Source organism: Protopterus annectens, chromosome 14.part0, assembly GCF_019279795.1.
Source record: "Protopterus annectens isolate FY-2018-M chromosome 14.part0, PAN1.0, whole genome shotgun sequence".
NCBI lineage: Eukaryota > Metazoa > Chordata > Ceratodontiformes > Protopteridae > Protopterus > Protopterus annectens.
The window spans coordinates 26,794,762-26,809,877 of record NC_056748.1 but is presented as its reverse complement, the minus strand read 5'-3'; the positions used below and the strand labels follow the sequence as shown (position 1 = coordinate 26,809,877).

General features: G+C 38.9%; 1 protein-coding gene across 1 annotated transcript in view; it reads left to right on the top strand.

Annotated features, from left to right (window-relative positions):
• FRYL (FRY like transcription coactivator) overlaps positions 1 to 15,116 on the top strand; it is a 3,917,685-nt gene that overhangs the window by 2,166,415 nt on the left and 1,736,154 nt on the right. The gene's annotated exons all lie outside the window — the stretch shown is intronic.

Below are 15,116 nucleotides of genomic sequence, written 5' to 3'. Positions count from 1 at the left end.
GGCTGTGGTTGTAGTTTTAACATGTTTTTTATTATATTATCTGTATAAAATGAACTTACACCAAATATTTGTTGATTGCCTACTAATTGTTGATAATGCACTCTGCTTTCCAGAAGCTTTTATTTTTTTGCAGGGGGGGATAGCTCACCTATTTGACTTCTTCCCATTTCTTGTTCCACAGAAAATCTGAACCTGTCTAAAAGCATGGCAAACTCAACAAAAATTATGGATGTTTTATAGAGCCAAAACTTTTCTCACCAGTGCAACTGAAACTATACTTCCCTCCTCCCCTCAGTACTTTGTTACTGCAATCCTTACTAGCCTCCAATCACCATAAAAAGCAAGACATGAACAATGCAAGTTGCTAAATTTGCAGCAAATTTCCCTTTCAAAACCCACTGATGTATAGCCCCAAAAAGTATAAATTGATTAGGACTACCCTATCAATTAACATATATATATAGCTTCTCACTATTGGTAAAATTGTCCAGCATCCCTCTACTAGTCTATCAGTAAATACCATTCTACATAACTGTTTTCCCTCTGTCATTACAATCCAGTGACTAAAATATTTTTTTGTCCACAAACCTATCAAATCTAGAGGGCATGGTCTGTACTCGTACTAAGGCCTGAAACTCCTTACATTTATCTCATCAGATCAGTACCCTCCCTCTAATCCTTTGAAACCATTCTGAAAGATTTGTGGCTCTGTTCTTGCTCATCCCCAAGATAAACTATATCTCTAAATGCCTTAAAGTTCCTTACATCCACTTCTTCACTGACTTCCTAATCTCATTAATTTTCTTTCCCCTGACTCTCTCTCTGTTTTCCATAACCCTGTTTTCACTCGCTCCATATTGCACTTCCTGTTTATATTATACTAAGCTACCTTTAATTTCTTTAAACTGTTTAAATTTTTTTTCAAATAGTAAATCATTGTCATACAAGTTGCATCAGTTTTTAATTAATGTTGTCAAATTGTCTAATTTGTTACAGTTATTTAAACTGTAAGATGTTTTTGCATTTTTGAAGATTCTACAATTATTCATAAAATGCTTTTGTAATACTTGGGAGCTTTTCTCCCCAGACCTCTGCTGAAAATGGGCACCTTCCCAGTCGGATTTTCCTGGTAATCAAATGTCAGTAAATAGAATAGAACCAAAAAAACAAACTGTTTTTATGTTTGCATTTTTGGGATTACTAAAAGAAGGCGAACATGAAAATACCTCTAGGTAGAGTCACTGAATCATTTAATCAGAAATGAGTAGTTCAAATGCTATTTCATGCAGACTGACATGCATGAAACAGCATTAAAACTCAAAACGTTTTCTAGATGTTTTCTGTGGCTGTGTCCATCACACCCCTCCAAAATAAAACCCAAAAGTTCACTCTGATTTGAGAGAGAAGAAAGTACTCCTTTTAAGTGTCTTCTTCTTCTTGGCTTAGAGAACCGAAATTCACAGCACCACTGCTGCTGACCAGTATAGTTCGGTGAAGTCTCCTGCTTTGTGTAATGATTTACATCTTATTCAAAACACAGTAGCAGGTGCGCCCATCTTGAATGTCCACATAATACATGTCACTGTTTTTTAACTCAATTTATTCACATTGTTTCCTGTTGAAGTGTTCCGTGTCACTTTCTGAAATGTCTTGTCAGCATTTTTTAGCACCTTTATTAAAGTATTACTTATGACATAGACATAAATATATTAATAGAAAACAAACCATAGTAAAATTTTTAATTTACATGCATTATACATTACATATGAATTCTTTCTATAACAGCTGTGATTCAGTCCAACATTACATGAACTGCTCAATTCATGCCTTCCTTTAAACCTCACTCTTTCTCTTGAACATTTGTATTGTTCCCACAAATTCCATTTATTTCTGTGTAATTTGCTCCTTCTGTTTTGTAAAGATTCCACTTTTTTCCCTTTTTTACAATGTTCAATATTTCGAGAACAGTTTGTTTAAATCTTGATTTCCAGTTTGTAGTAATTGTTTTTTTGGCAATCGATGGAAATAAGCTTAATAAGACCTTACTATGTCTATGCTGTTCAGATCCAATATCTGAGCTAAAATAATAATTTCCTTAGTTACAGCCATTGTTCCCCTAGTATTCTATTTCCAGTCATACCTTTTAACTGTCCCTGATTCTGGCTCAAATTTTAACTGTCCTTCTTAATACCTCCTAAAACTGGTGACTTTTGGAGTAAAGATGGTGAATTGCACTGAATAATGGCAATAATTAGTTGTAGACTTCTTTTACTTTGGGAAATATATATTAATTCAAATTCATCTGTTTACCTGTTTCGTCCTCAATCACACCTTCAACACTTCCTTATCTACCTGAGGAAAAAAATTCTTTGAAGTCTGCTTGGGGTATAAAAATACCTATGTAAATACTTCAAGCAAAGCTGTCCAGTCAGTTATTGAATGTAGAGCACCAATAAGGAATAATGTGGACAAACTTGTCACCTATATTCTGCTACAGTTTGTGAAATTCAGGTCTTTAAACTACTTGTCTAAACAACCAGAGCAGGTAAATATGTGTCTCTCCAATTGCCCCCACCCCCAAATGTATTTAGTATCCAAGTTGTCTGGACTACTTTTACACTTCTGCTTATGTAGAAAAAGTTGAGAAGTGCTAATCTCATGCTGCTTCGATTCCTTCTACCTCCGATCTGGCCATCAGCTCATGTTGTGCATATTATTCAGTAAATTCAGAAGAAAAATGTCTCATGTCAGCAGAGCAAAAGTACTTATAAACTATCTATGGGGAGGAATAATGAAAAAGAGAAACTGCAATTTTGGGTCATCTTTCTGAGGAGAAACAAGCACTCCTCGTTAATGAGGATTGCAGATCTTGAAATGGGTTCTGTTCCACAGTACTAACAGAGCTTTCTCATGGCCTTGCTATTGGAGATAATTCATGCTGGTCCTTCGTTATTCTATCCATCAATCTTTGGTTGGGTTACTTGCTTCATGGGAGTTCCGAGATAGCAACTTTTTACACCAGATCTTCACCAGCGCTCTTACTCTCTTATAATAGTATATGAATAAATCCCATCAGATCTTGTTTGCTGCTGTTTGGAGTCAGATGCAGTTGCCAGCACTCGGCAGTTTTCATCACCAGATAAGTGATTTTCTGTTTTGCATTTTTCATTTTTTTCCCCCTCATCTAAGTTATGGTTAAAATTTTTGTCATATCTTCTCACACAGTGTGACTGGTATTTGGAACTGTTCATACTGTATGTTTTTTTTTTGTTTTTTTTATATTTTTCCCCTAACAGATTTGTTTGTTTTTCAATTGAATTGTACAGGTTATAGGTCACATTAAAGGTGGGAAAAGTTTTGAAATGGTTTATTGTGGTCTCAGTTTTTTATATCACGAAAATCTGGCATTTTAACAGGGGTGTGTACACTTAGTATATCCAGTGTGTGTGTGTGTGTGTGTGTGTGTGTGTGTGTGTGTGTGTGTGTGTGTGGATTTAAACACAGTTAAGTACTTCTGATGTCCTTTTCTTGGTATTTTTAATGCAAGGGCACATAGTAAATGCATTTTAAAGTAAATTCAGCTATATGTTATGGTTGCCATCAATTCTCACGTTTCCTTTGTGGACTATAGAATGCTCACACTGTAACAATGTAAGGACAGACTCTGAGTCAGTGGGAATCTCTTACAATGGATCTGCACATAACAGATATGCATGCCCCTCTGGAAGGATGTCACAAAAAAGCATAAAAAATTGTTTTATGAACAGTATCAGTGCACCTAGTTGATAGGGTTGCCACCTGACTCTCTTTTTACAGTTCTGGCTTGTGTGTGTGTGTGGGGGGGGGGGCTTGAAAATTGTAAATGCATTGATACTTGGGTTCATAGGTGTGTGCTAGGCTAATGGCCCTGGAGCCTTTATAAGCCTAGCCCATAGGATTTACCCTGGCATCGTGCCACCTGACAGTAGTTCCCAGTACCTCTGCCAAGTAGAGCCACTGGAGTGATCCCCGCGGTGAATTTTCTATTTCCCATCTACTCATCAGGATTTCTCTTGAAGAGACTGTTTGACATGTATGGGAAGTCTTTTCCATAGCATGGGCAGTCTCTGGGCTATGAACCTGTCCCTCTAGCATGTTCTGTTGATTGTGGTAATGAGGTTGAGGTCTCTGGAGCATGAATTGCAGAGGGATTGGGATTTCTTTAGATGTAGCATTTCTAACAGAGCTAGGTCAGACATGGCTTTGTAAGTCAAGCAGAGATCGCCTCTAAGTAGGTGATATGAGACAGAGAATAGTTGGAGTTTTTTTAAGTCTGCCCATATAGGACAAGTGTTGAGGCCTAGAATCCTCTTTGTGAGGTACCTTTGCAGCCTCTCCAGTTGTTGCAGGTGTCTAGTGAGGTACATGCCAAATGAGGCATTGTACTCGATGACTGGCCTAATGAAGGAAGAGTAGAGGGAGACCATGACCTCTTTCTTCCTGGATGCAAAACCCTTAGTAATGAGGTGTGCCATATTGAAGGGCTTTTCTGACCACAGTGGCAGTGTGGTGGTTGAAAGAGAGGTTGCTGTCAAGCTGTGTTCCCATATCTCTTATAACGCCTTTTGTGTTCAGTGGACTACCATCAATTTGGTAATTCATGGGAACAGGGTTTTTCCCAAAGGGAATGACGACACATTTTTTTTTGGCATTGAGCTTAAGGCCATGGTTCTGACACCAGTCGTTGGTCTCAGTGAGGCCTTTCTGTATGATGTCAACCTCACTTGGGGCGTTAATAGCTCCCAACTTGTACTTGTCTGCGAGCTTTGTCAGCCAGATTCCCTTCTTGTTGGCCTCGACTTCAGAGAAGTTGATACCAAACAGGAGAGGGCCTAGGACTGAACCCTGTGGGACTCCACTCGTGACTGGTCAGCAGTCTGACTTGGAGTCAGCTACTTTCACACTGTGGGTTCTATCTGTGAGTCAGTTTGCAACCCACCTACTGGTATAAGAGTTGATGCCTAGCTTACCGAGTTTTTCTGTGATTCCTGAGTGGGAATGGTATCAAAGGCCTTGGCCAGATCAAGGTAGGCTGTGTGAGCCACCTTGCCTTCATCCACAGCTCTAGTGACTTACTCAAAGAAGTCAACCAAGTTGAGCAGGCATGATCAACCCTTCACAAAACCAAACTGTGTGGAATCCAGAGTTTGGAGATTTCCTGTATCCTTGTTTATTAGGTCCGTGATAATGCGTTCCATCGCTTTGCATATCAAACTTGTTAGGCTAATGGGGTGATAGTTCCCAGGGTGTGTAGTTGCTCCTACTTTGTGGAGAGGGATAACTGTAGCAGTGTGCCATTCGGTAGGGACAAAGCATGAGGTGGGGCTGTGATTGAACAGGGCACACAGGTAAGGTGCCATTTCACTCTGTAGTTCATGTAGAACACAGCCAGGGATGTTGTCAGGTCCCATAGAAGCTGTATTTTTGGCCTTGGACAGTGCTGTTTAACCTGTGCAGCAGTAATACTGGGTGCCTGGCAATCTACTGTTAATGTGATAGGCCCTTTGGGAGGGGAGAGAGGGAGGGATAAAGTTGGCACTTAGTCTGTTGGTTGGTATATTGGCAATATCTGTTGGCTCGGTATAGGAGGTATCATTGTACAGTAGCTCAGAGCAAATCTGGGAATTGCCATGAAGATTCTTTACATAACGATAGAAGGCCTTGTGGTTGTCTTTACTATCTGCCGCAGTTCTGTTTTCATAGCTAGCTTTAGAGGATTTGATGAGGGATCTCAACTTTTTGTTGTGGCTGATAAGGGAGTTTTTCTAGTCTTGGGACTTCACCTTATTCCGCATCAGTTTCCTCCTCCTGTTGTAGGGTTTGTTTATGGCAGGGGACCACCAGATTGGCTTCCTAGTTGTGGAGGAGAGTGTCTTGGTTCTGTTGGGTATGGCGAGATCCATGCATTTGTGTATGTGTTCGTACAGTGCGTTGGTGCATGATTCTGGGGACATGCAACTGTTCTCCATTTGCATGGGTGCCGTGAAGTTAGCCACCTTTGTTTTTAGGAGCCCAGAGTTAGCTTTGGAGAAGTTTTTCATGGTGGTTACCTTTGTGGGGGGGGGGGGGGGGGATTTCCAAGGTGATTAGTTTGTGGTTGGATCTAATCGGGGAGGAGTTGACTATTGGTGTAGAGAAAATGTTGCCCATGTTAGTAATGACCAGGTCAAGGATGTTGCTACCTCTAGTGGGGGCAAGAATGAGCTGGTCCAGGGCACTGGAATTAATGAATTCCAGGAAACGTTGGGCAAGTGTATTGGTACATGAGTAGTTTTCCCAGTTAATGGAGGGGTAGTTGGAGTCACCCATTATGAGAGTGTTAAGTTGGACTCTAATATTCTCCAGGGTGCTTAGGTATGTGGATTGTGAGTCTTGGGACATGGTTGGGGACCTATAGCAAGCTACGACCTAAATCACTTTCTTACCCAATGTTAGCTGCACCTGAAGTATTTCTGATGCGTTATGTTGGGCTACCAGTCTGGAGGTGTGAAAAAATATTTTCTGATTTTTCTCTAAATGTCACAAAAATCTTTGATACAACATTTAAGTTATCTTAACATATAAACTATTATAACATTTAAAGCGTAGCATCTCAATACTGTGTTGCTGCTTATGTAAATTTGTCAGAAGAGTTGACAAGTCCCTTTAAACCCCTGTCTGATCTAATTGCTTTGTTTTGCTATGAAAGGTGGTAAACGTTCATCGTGTTTCACTGTTGCAGTCATTACACTTGGGTTATCCTGCTGGCAGGCTACCCGCAGTCGGCCCGAGTTCCAAAGTCTAGGTCCGGCATTGGTCGCCTCTTCCCTGACATCAGTGCGCCAGGGGTATAAAAGATGCAACCGCCGCCATTTTCTTCAGTCTTTCTTGCCACGCGGTGCCTGAAACAGAAGCAGTTCGCAAGTGCCGGTCGGCCGACTCCTGAGATTTTCGTTCAGAACCGAAGTCTTCAATAAAGCTAAGTACCCCGTTGGGGAAACTTTTTCTTGATCCAGACCGATGTCAGTAAAAGTTAACAATTGTATTTCTTGTGGGAAGCAAATACCTCATAAGGACTTTCATTCGTACTGTATTCCTTGCCTAGGCCCTGACCATGACGTTACTAGTTGTCGGTTTTGTGCTAGATTCAACAAACGCACTATTAAACGTCTGTTTGATTTTGCATTACATTACTTTGGCCGAAGGTGTAACTATATAATGCCGTCGGAACAACCGACAACCGAAATGCATAAAAAACGCAAAGACAAGGAAAAGGACAGGCATCCCAGGTCCAAAACCGACGACGAAGCCTCTTCTAGGCCAGTCGCCGGTTCTCAGTGAGGCGCTTTTGCAGCCCCTGACACCCACTACCTCAGAGCCACAGGCCATATCCGACTCCCACGTGGAGACAACTAGGCCTCTGGATACTCAAGGTACTGGGCCTATGGAAAATATTCCCTCAGATGGGTCCGGAGCCGCTGAGCAGGCATCGGCTTCTGAGGGTGTTTTCAGACCTTCACAGCTTACTATTAAATCCTCTGCAGCAGCTAAAGTACAGTCAAAGACGCCATTAAAGACAAAGAAACAAGTACAGCATTCTCCTGGACAGTCAACCATGCCAAAGAAGCAGATGCTTAAAATGGCCGAAGACTTAATTACTTTGATCATTGGTTCCCATCCCCCGCCTGATAAAAGGCCTAGGCAAGACGCTGACTATGATTCCTCTGACCAGGTTTCTATTTCCTCTGATTCCTCTTCAGATCAGGGCTGTTCTCTTCCTCCATGAGGACTCTGATGCTGAAGAATCTATACCTTCAGCCTCTCCACCTGAGGATTACTCTTTTGGGGAAACTCTGCACACCATGAGGGAATATTTCCACTGGGAGAGCCAGGATTATTCAGAATCCAAGAAAAGGCTCAGAGATTTTCTTTTACTGCCTCAACACAGGCCCTTAGCTATCCCCCCTGTGCTTGATATAGTTGATGATGATTTTTCTGAATCCAGTCTGTCTCCTGATTCTTTACCCCCTGCACCAGTCAAGCCAGACCGGTATTACAGGGTCCCTGACTCTCATAAATTTCTTTATAAGAACCCTGCTGCTGACCCTGAAACAATTTCTCAGGGTCCCAAAGGGGTTAAGGCTTCCACTGCTAAAACCCTGTTCCCTCTGATAGGGATTCTAGAGCTCTGGATAGATGGGGGGAAAAAAGTTTACACCTCTGCTACTTTAGCTGTAAGGGCTTTAAACTGCCAGTTTCATATGCTTAAATATCAACAGTACCTCATGTCTTTGTTAAAACAGAAAATGCTTACAAATTCATATAATTCTGACAATAAGGAAATGCAGGAATTATTGCATGCAGCTGCACAAGTGGGAAAACATACTCTGCAATGTGGTTTTGATTCATTAGAGGCTTCTTGCAGAGCCGCAGTTATAGGCTCTTTTATTCGAAGGCATGCTTGGTTAAAAGAACAAAGTTTACCTGAACATGTTAAAGTAAAATTATTGGATGCACCATTACAGCATGATACTTTGTTTGGTGTTAAGGCAGAAGAAGTGTTAAAGAAAATGGAGGATAAAGCAAAATCTATACAGACAGTAAAGGATTTCTTACAGGTTCAACCACCTAGGTTTAGTAGAAACTGGCCTTCAAAAAATTGGTCCTTTCAGGTGTCAGGCCACAAAGAGGCAGATACAGACACCCAAGAGGCAGATCTCAGCCCCAAGGCTCCTACAGACCTAAACAATGGGGTGCTTCTGCCCCCAAAGGAGGAGAAGACAAATCACAACCTTATAGGAAACAGTCTCAATGACTTTCCTCTAAAAAGACATACCACTTAACTTTTGGCAGCACCCCTAGGGGGAAAGCTAGCACATTTTGCACAAAATTGGCACATAATTACCCAGGACAAATGGGTACTGAATGTAGTTTCTCAAGGCTACAGGTTCCACTTTCACACCCTTCCAAGATCAAAAGGTATGCAGGACCTGCCACAAAACCAATGGGCAGAGGCACAAAAGGAAATTGCTGCTCTCATGGACATGGGAGCTATTCAAAGAGTACCACAGCAAGAACAGGGACAAGGATTTTACTCAAGACTCTTCCTGGTTCCCAGAAAGGACAAACCCTGGAGACCAATACTAGACTTGTCAACCCTAAATACTTTCCTGGATGTTTCAAAATTCAAGATGGTTAACACTGCAGCAGTTTCTACCCATGCTGGGCAAGAAGGCTTGGCTTGTTACTTTGGATCTCAAGGAGGCATACCTGCATGTCCCAATCAGACAATCTTGCAGAAGATACCTCAGATTCATAGCTGGCTCAATGCATTACCAATTCTCTGCACTGCCCTTTGGCTTATATACTGCGCCCAGGGTCTTCACAAAATGCCTGGCACCAGTAATCGCATTTTGCAGACAGAGGAATTCAGATATATCCCTACTTGGACGACTGCCTTATTTAAGCAGAGAGCAAGGACATTCTACTAAAGCATCTGGTGTTTGTAAAAAGATTATTAATTTGCCTAGGGTACACAGTAAACGAAAAGAAATCAAAACTAGTGCCCTCTCAAGAGATAAAATTCCTGGGTGCAAGCTTAAATACAACTACCCAGATGGCTTGTCTCACACCAGACAGACACCAGACAAACAAAGGAAACTGACTCATTACTTTCAAATGATGGCAACAAAGACCTAGCTCCCTGCAAGAAAAATTCTGCAGGCCCTGGGCTTCGTGGCTTCCTGTATTCTATTAATTCCATATGCAAGACTGCATATAAGGAAACTACAATAGTATCTAAAAGTGTTTGGACTCAACATTGCCACAGCCTGGAAACAGTAGTGACTATAATTCCCTGTCTACAACAGGAGTTTCGATTGTGGTCCAGGGCCTGTCACCACAACAAGGGACAGCCCTTCACCTTACCCACAGCCAGGCAGACAATAATGGATGCATCGGATTATGCCTGGGGGGCACACATGGCGGGAAAATGTATTCAGGGCACGTGGCCCAAGGAACAAATGCATCTTCACATCAATCAAAAAGAGATGCTAGCTGTACAGAATGCCCTGACAGCCTTCAAGGATTTACTACATCCAGGACAACTATTGCTAAAGACGGACAACACCACAGTTATGTGGTACATAAACAAGCAAGGGGGCACACATTCCTGCCCCCTCTGCAGGCAAGCCATGACTCTGTGGAGCACAGCACTGACCTTTCAAGTACATATGCAGGCACAATTCCTGCCAGGAAAGAAAAATACACTGGCAGACGAACTAAGCAGAAATCTCATGGATCCACGTGAATGGAAATTAAATCCACAGGTCTTCAACATGATAACAAGGAAATGGGGACGCCCGGACATAGATCTTTTTGCCTCCCCTCACAACTGCCAACTACAGAAATTCTGCACAAGAACTTATCACCCACAAGCACGGAAAGTGGATGCTCTTTCATTCAGCTGGGAAACCATGACAGTTTATGCCTTCACTCCACTTCCTCTTCTTCCCAAGGTACTCCTAAAAGTCAGATAAGAGAAGCCAAAAATGATCCTGATTGCCCCAGACTGGCCATGCCAGCACTGGTACCCAATCCTAAAGAGCTTGTCTCTAGGCCAAGCCTGGCCTTTACTTCAGATTCCTCATCTCCTGACTCAACAAAACAATCAGATTCTACATGGTCAACTCAGAACCTTAAATCTGGCTGCATGGCAGGTAATATAGCCAACTTGTAACAAAAAAGCGCACCAACTGCCAACAAACACAATGTCCAATCCAGTAACAATAAAGGCTCTCCTCCGTATAAATAACACAATTCCACCAGGGTACTTCTCCAAGAGTGGTAGTAATCCAAAAAACGAAAGTAGCTGGATAATGTATAATAGTTTATTATATAAAACACACAATTCAGACAAACTGATTAAGCGCTTTCATCTCCTTCACGGAGACTTCCTCAGAATCAGTTTGAAACAATGAAAATCTCCATTTAAATACAATCAGTTAATTATGCAGTTAATTGTACAGTTGTTTCCTTATTGGCTGGCCATTCTGGGATGTTTATAAGGCATGTAAGAATAATTTTGATAGTATACACAAAAAGAAGAGCAATAATAACCAACTTAATAATTATATTATGGTGATATAATGTTTTATGTTTACAAATATTTAAGAGTAATACACCAAAAGCATATACATATAGGTATAAGTATAGATATAAATATAAATAAAAATATAAATATAGCTTCCACATAGATATTAAGTAAAATATTTAAAATTCGGCTTATAAATATGAAATATTGAATATAAATATAAATGTATTGAATATATGTCTATTTAAATCATACTAAAATGTATTTAATAAAATGTATTTAATAAATAATATGTATTTAATAAATAATATTGTGTATTTAATAAATAATATGGAATATTATTATGTATTTTATAAAATAATATGGAATAGTGTTCTGTCAAGGGATTGTTAGACTTGTGTCTAAAAATGTCTTTTTCGGTCTTCTGCAAGTAATTTGAGGGCTGGGCTAATGGAAATATGGTCATTTAAACCATATATACCACATACGTCTAACCTCAACTGCCAGATCATCTCTCTAAATTCCAGTTTGGTTTCCCAGTCACCACCTCTTTCTTGCAGAACAACTTCTTCCACTACCCAAAATATAAAATCAGCTTCTTCACAATTCTGTGTATGCCTAAATAAAGCATTGTTGTCATTCTTTTTGGTAATGTCCCGTATGTGCTCATATATTCGTGTTCTTAAGTTGCGTTCTGTTTTACCGATGTAATATTTTGAGCATTTCTTACAATAACAAATATATACAACCCCTTTTGTATAGCAACTATAATATTTATTTCCTTTTAATGTCACATTAATATTGGGGATATCCAAATCTTTGGTTCCCGCTATAAATGGACATTGTGCGCATCTGCCACATTTAAATGTGCCATATTTGGCTCTTGCACCATCTATGGATGTATTTACATTTTTCTTTTTCGCAAAAATATTTTTGAGGTTCCTGTTTCTTCTAAAGCTGTATCTGAGTGGCTGTTGAAATACATCTACTCTCGTAGGTATTTTGTTAAATAAATCCCATGTATCGTTAATACATTTCTTTATCCAACCCATGCCGTTGTAATATGTTAAAATTAAGTATGGCAGCTGTTCATCTTTACCATTTTTGTCATTGTTCCTTTTTTCAATATTTGTACTTACACCGTTGGTGAGTAAGGGTTTATAGATAGTCCCCCATTTTTCATATACAATTTTTTTAACGGGTAAGATAATATTATCTTGGTACCCCCTTTCTTTAAACATTTTATAAATGGTCTCCATTTCTTCATTAAGATCACCTCTATCTGATGTCATCCTAGCTGCCCTAATCATTTGCCCTTTGACTATGTTCTTTTTGGAATGGTATGGGTGGTCACTTAAAAAGTGTAGGTAAGAATTAGAATAACAATCTTTTCTATAAATCCTAGACTTATATTTTTTATTAACATGATCTTTTTTAAGTTTTATATCAAGATAATGGATTTCTTCTGTGTCTTGTTCTGATGTAAATTTTAAGAATTCTGTAGTATTGATATAATTCATAAAATTGATAATCTCCTGTTCTGGTCCATCCCACAGGATAAATATATCATCCAAAAATCTATAATAATCAATGATGTATTGATAAAACATAGAATTAAAAATATATTGTTTTTCCCAGTACAGCATAATAATATTGGCATAAATGGGTGCACAGGCAGATCCCGTAGCAACGCCATCTAGTTGGTGGTATAATTCCCCTTGAAAATAAATGCAGTTGTACTTCAACACCAACTCCATGTTCTCTAAAACCACTTTAAATTCATCTTGTGTTAAAATCTGGATTTCTACTACCATTTTTTCAAACCAATCTAGGCCAAAATTGTGTGGAATTACTGAAAATAAATCTATAACATCCACAGTAAGAAAAATTGTATTATCTCTATATATATATATTGGACCCTATTTTGGTGAGAAAGTCCCAAGAATCTATTAAAATATGGGAATAATTTTTGTAAAATTCTTTTAGTTTTGAATCTACGTAAATAGCCAAGGGTTGTGTTTTCGAACCTTGTGAGGATACAATCTGTCTTAAAGGGGGGTTCTCAATATCTTTATGTATCTTTGGTATTCCAAAAATCACTGGTATCACCGGTTTCATAACCTTTAAAAAATTGTATAGATCTACATCAATTAAACCTTGAAGTAAATTGTCCTCAAGAATAAGATCTATTTTTCTATAAGAAATATTTACCTCATTTCTGGATACCCTCATATACCTATTGTCTTTAGTATATCAAACATTCTTTTCGTATAATCCCATGTAGCCATTAAAACAACCCCCCCACCTTTGTCGGGTTTCATAATACGTAAATTATCATTGTTACTTAACTCATGTAACAATATATTTTCTTCTTTAGTAAGGTTTTGTTCAAAGATTTTTTTGTTTTTTGTATCCTTCTCTAATTAACCCTGTGACACATCTTTCAAAATTTAGTACGTCACTTTGTAAAGGAGGGTTGTAGGTACTAACCTTTTTGAGAGCGTCTGCATTGCATTTATTCACACTCTCCTTAAAAATGTGACGTAAATTCAATTTCCTAGTAAATAGTTTTATATCTAAAAGATTATCTTCGATACCAGGTCTCTTTACCGGTACGAAGGTAAAACCTTTTATAAAAAGGTTAAAATATTCCTGATTAACCTCTACATCTGTGTAATTATAAATAAAAAAAATATTCTGGGTATGAATAACAACTTTAGAAGCCCTTTTGGGAACTGCAGTCACTATTTCAAATTCATCTGTTGTATCTAAAGTAATGGACACTGTTGTAGCGTTTACTATCTCCTCTCCCTGAAACCCACTCTTTTCTGTGGGGGTACATAGTGATTTCTTGTGACAGCTGCATATGAGGTCTGTTGTTCTAAATTCCGTATCCTCTCGGACCTTCTCGGTCCCTGTTCCTCTAAAGGGATTGTCCTATCGGAATTGCCATCATCACCCAAGTGCTGTTTATATATGGGGTTGTGTTCACCATCAAAACTAATATTGTCTAATACACCAAACTGTGGTTCTTCTCTATTGTTGTCATATCCCCCATTCCTAAAACTACTGTGTCCTTTATATCTTTTATTCTCTATGTAATATGCAGTTCCCTGTCTATAATCAATCAAATATCTCTCTAATTTTTGTGTCTTCCTAAAGTGACTCTTATTTGTAATATTGTCAACTTCTTGCAAAGTTTTAAAATAAACATTTTTGTACTCTGTTATAGAAAACAACAAATCGGCATTAATATCACCATTAAGTCTGTCTATATCATTTTTACAGTCTACCATCAATTCTTCATTGTTCTTAATCATGGCTTTAAGGATGGCCAGTCCACAATCATTAAGTATATTTACAATGGTTTTAAAAAATTCCGAATCATGGTTTGTATTATTCGGAAACTTGTTAAGTCTGAGCCCTTTGGGTACTATTTTGTTTTCTATACATTTTTTTAGGTACCAATTGTTTAGGGCCAAAGTTTTGTACTTAGTTAAACACTGTTTAAGAATCTTACATTTGTCCTTATATGTGGTATTTTCGGTTCGCTTTGGTCCATCTCTGGAGACGAAAGCACCAAAAGAATTGTCAAGCCACTTAGTAAAATCCATGTTCATATATTGTTGCCAATGGTCCATTTTAGATTTATTTTCCAACTTAAGAACACGAATATATGAGCACATACGGGACATTACCAAAAAGAATGACAACAATGCTTTATTTAGGCATACAGAGAATTGTGAAGAAGCTGATTTTAAATTTTGGGTAGTGGAAGAAGTTCTGCAAGAAAGAGGTGGTGACTGGGAAACCAAACTGGAATTTAGAGAGATGATCTGGCAGTTAAGGTTAGACGCATGTGGTATATATGGTTTAAATGACCGTATTTCCATTAGCCCAGTCCTCAAATTACCTGCAGAAGACCGAAAAATACATTTTTAGCCACAAGTCTAACAACCCCTTGACAGAATACTATTCCATATTATTTTATAAAATACATAATAAT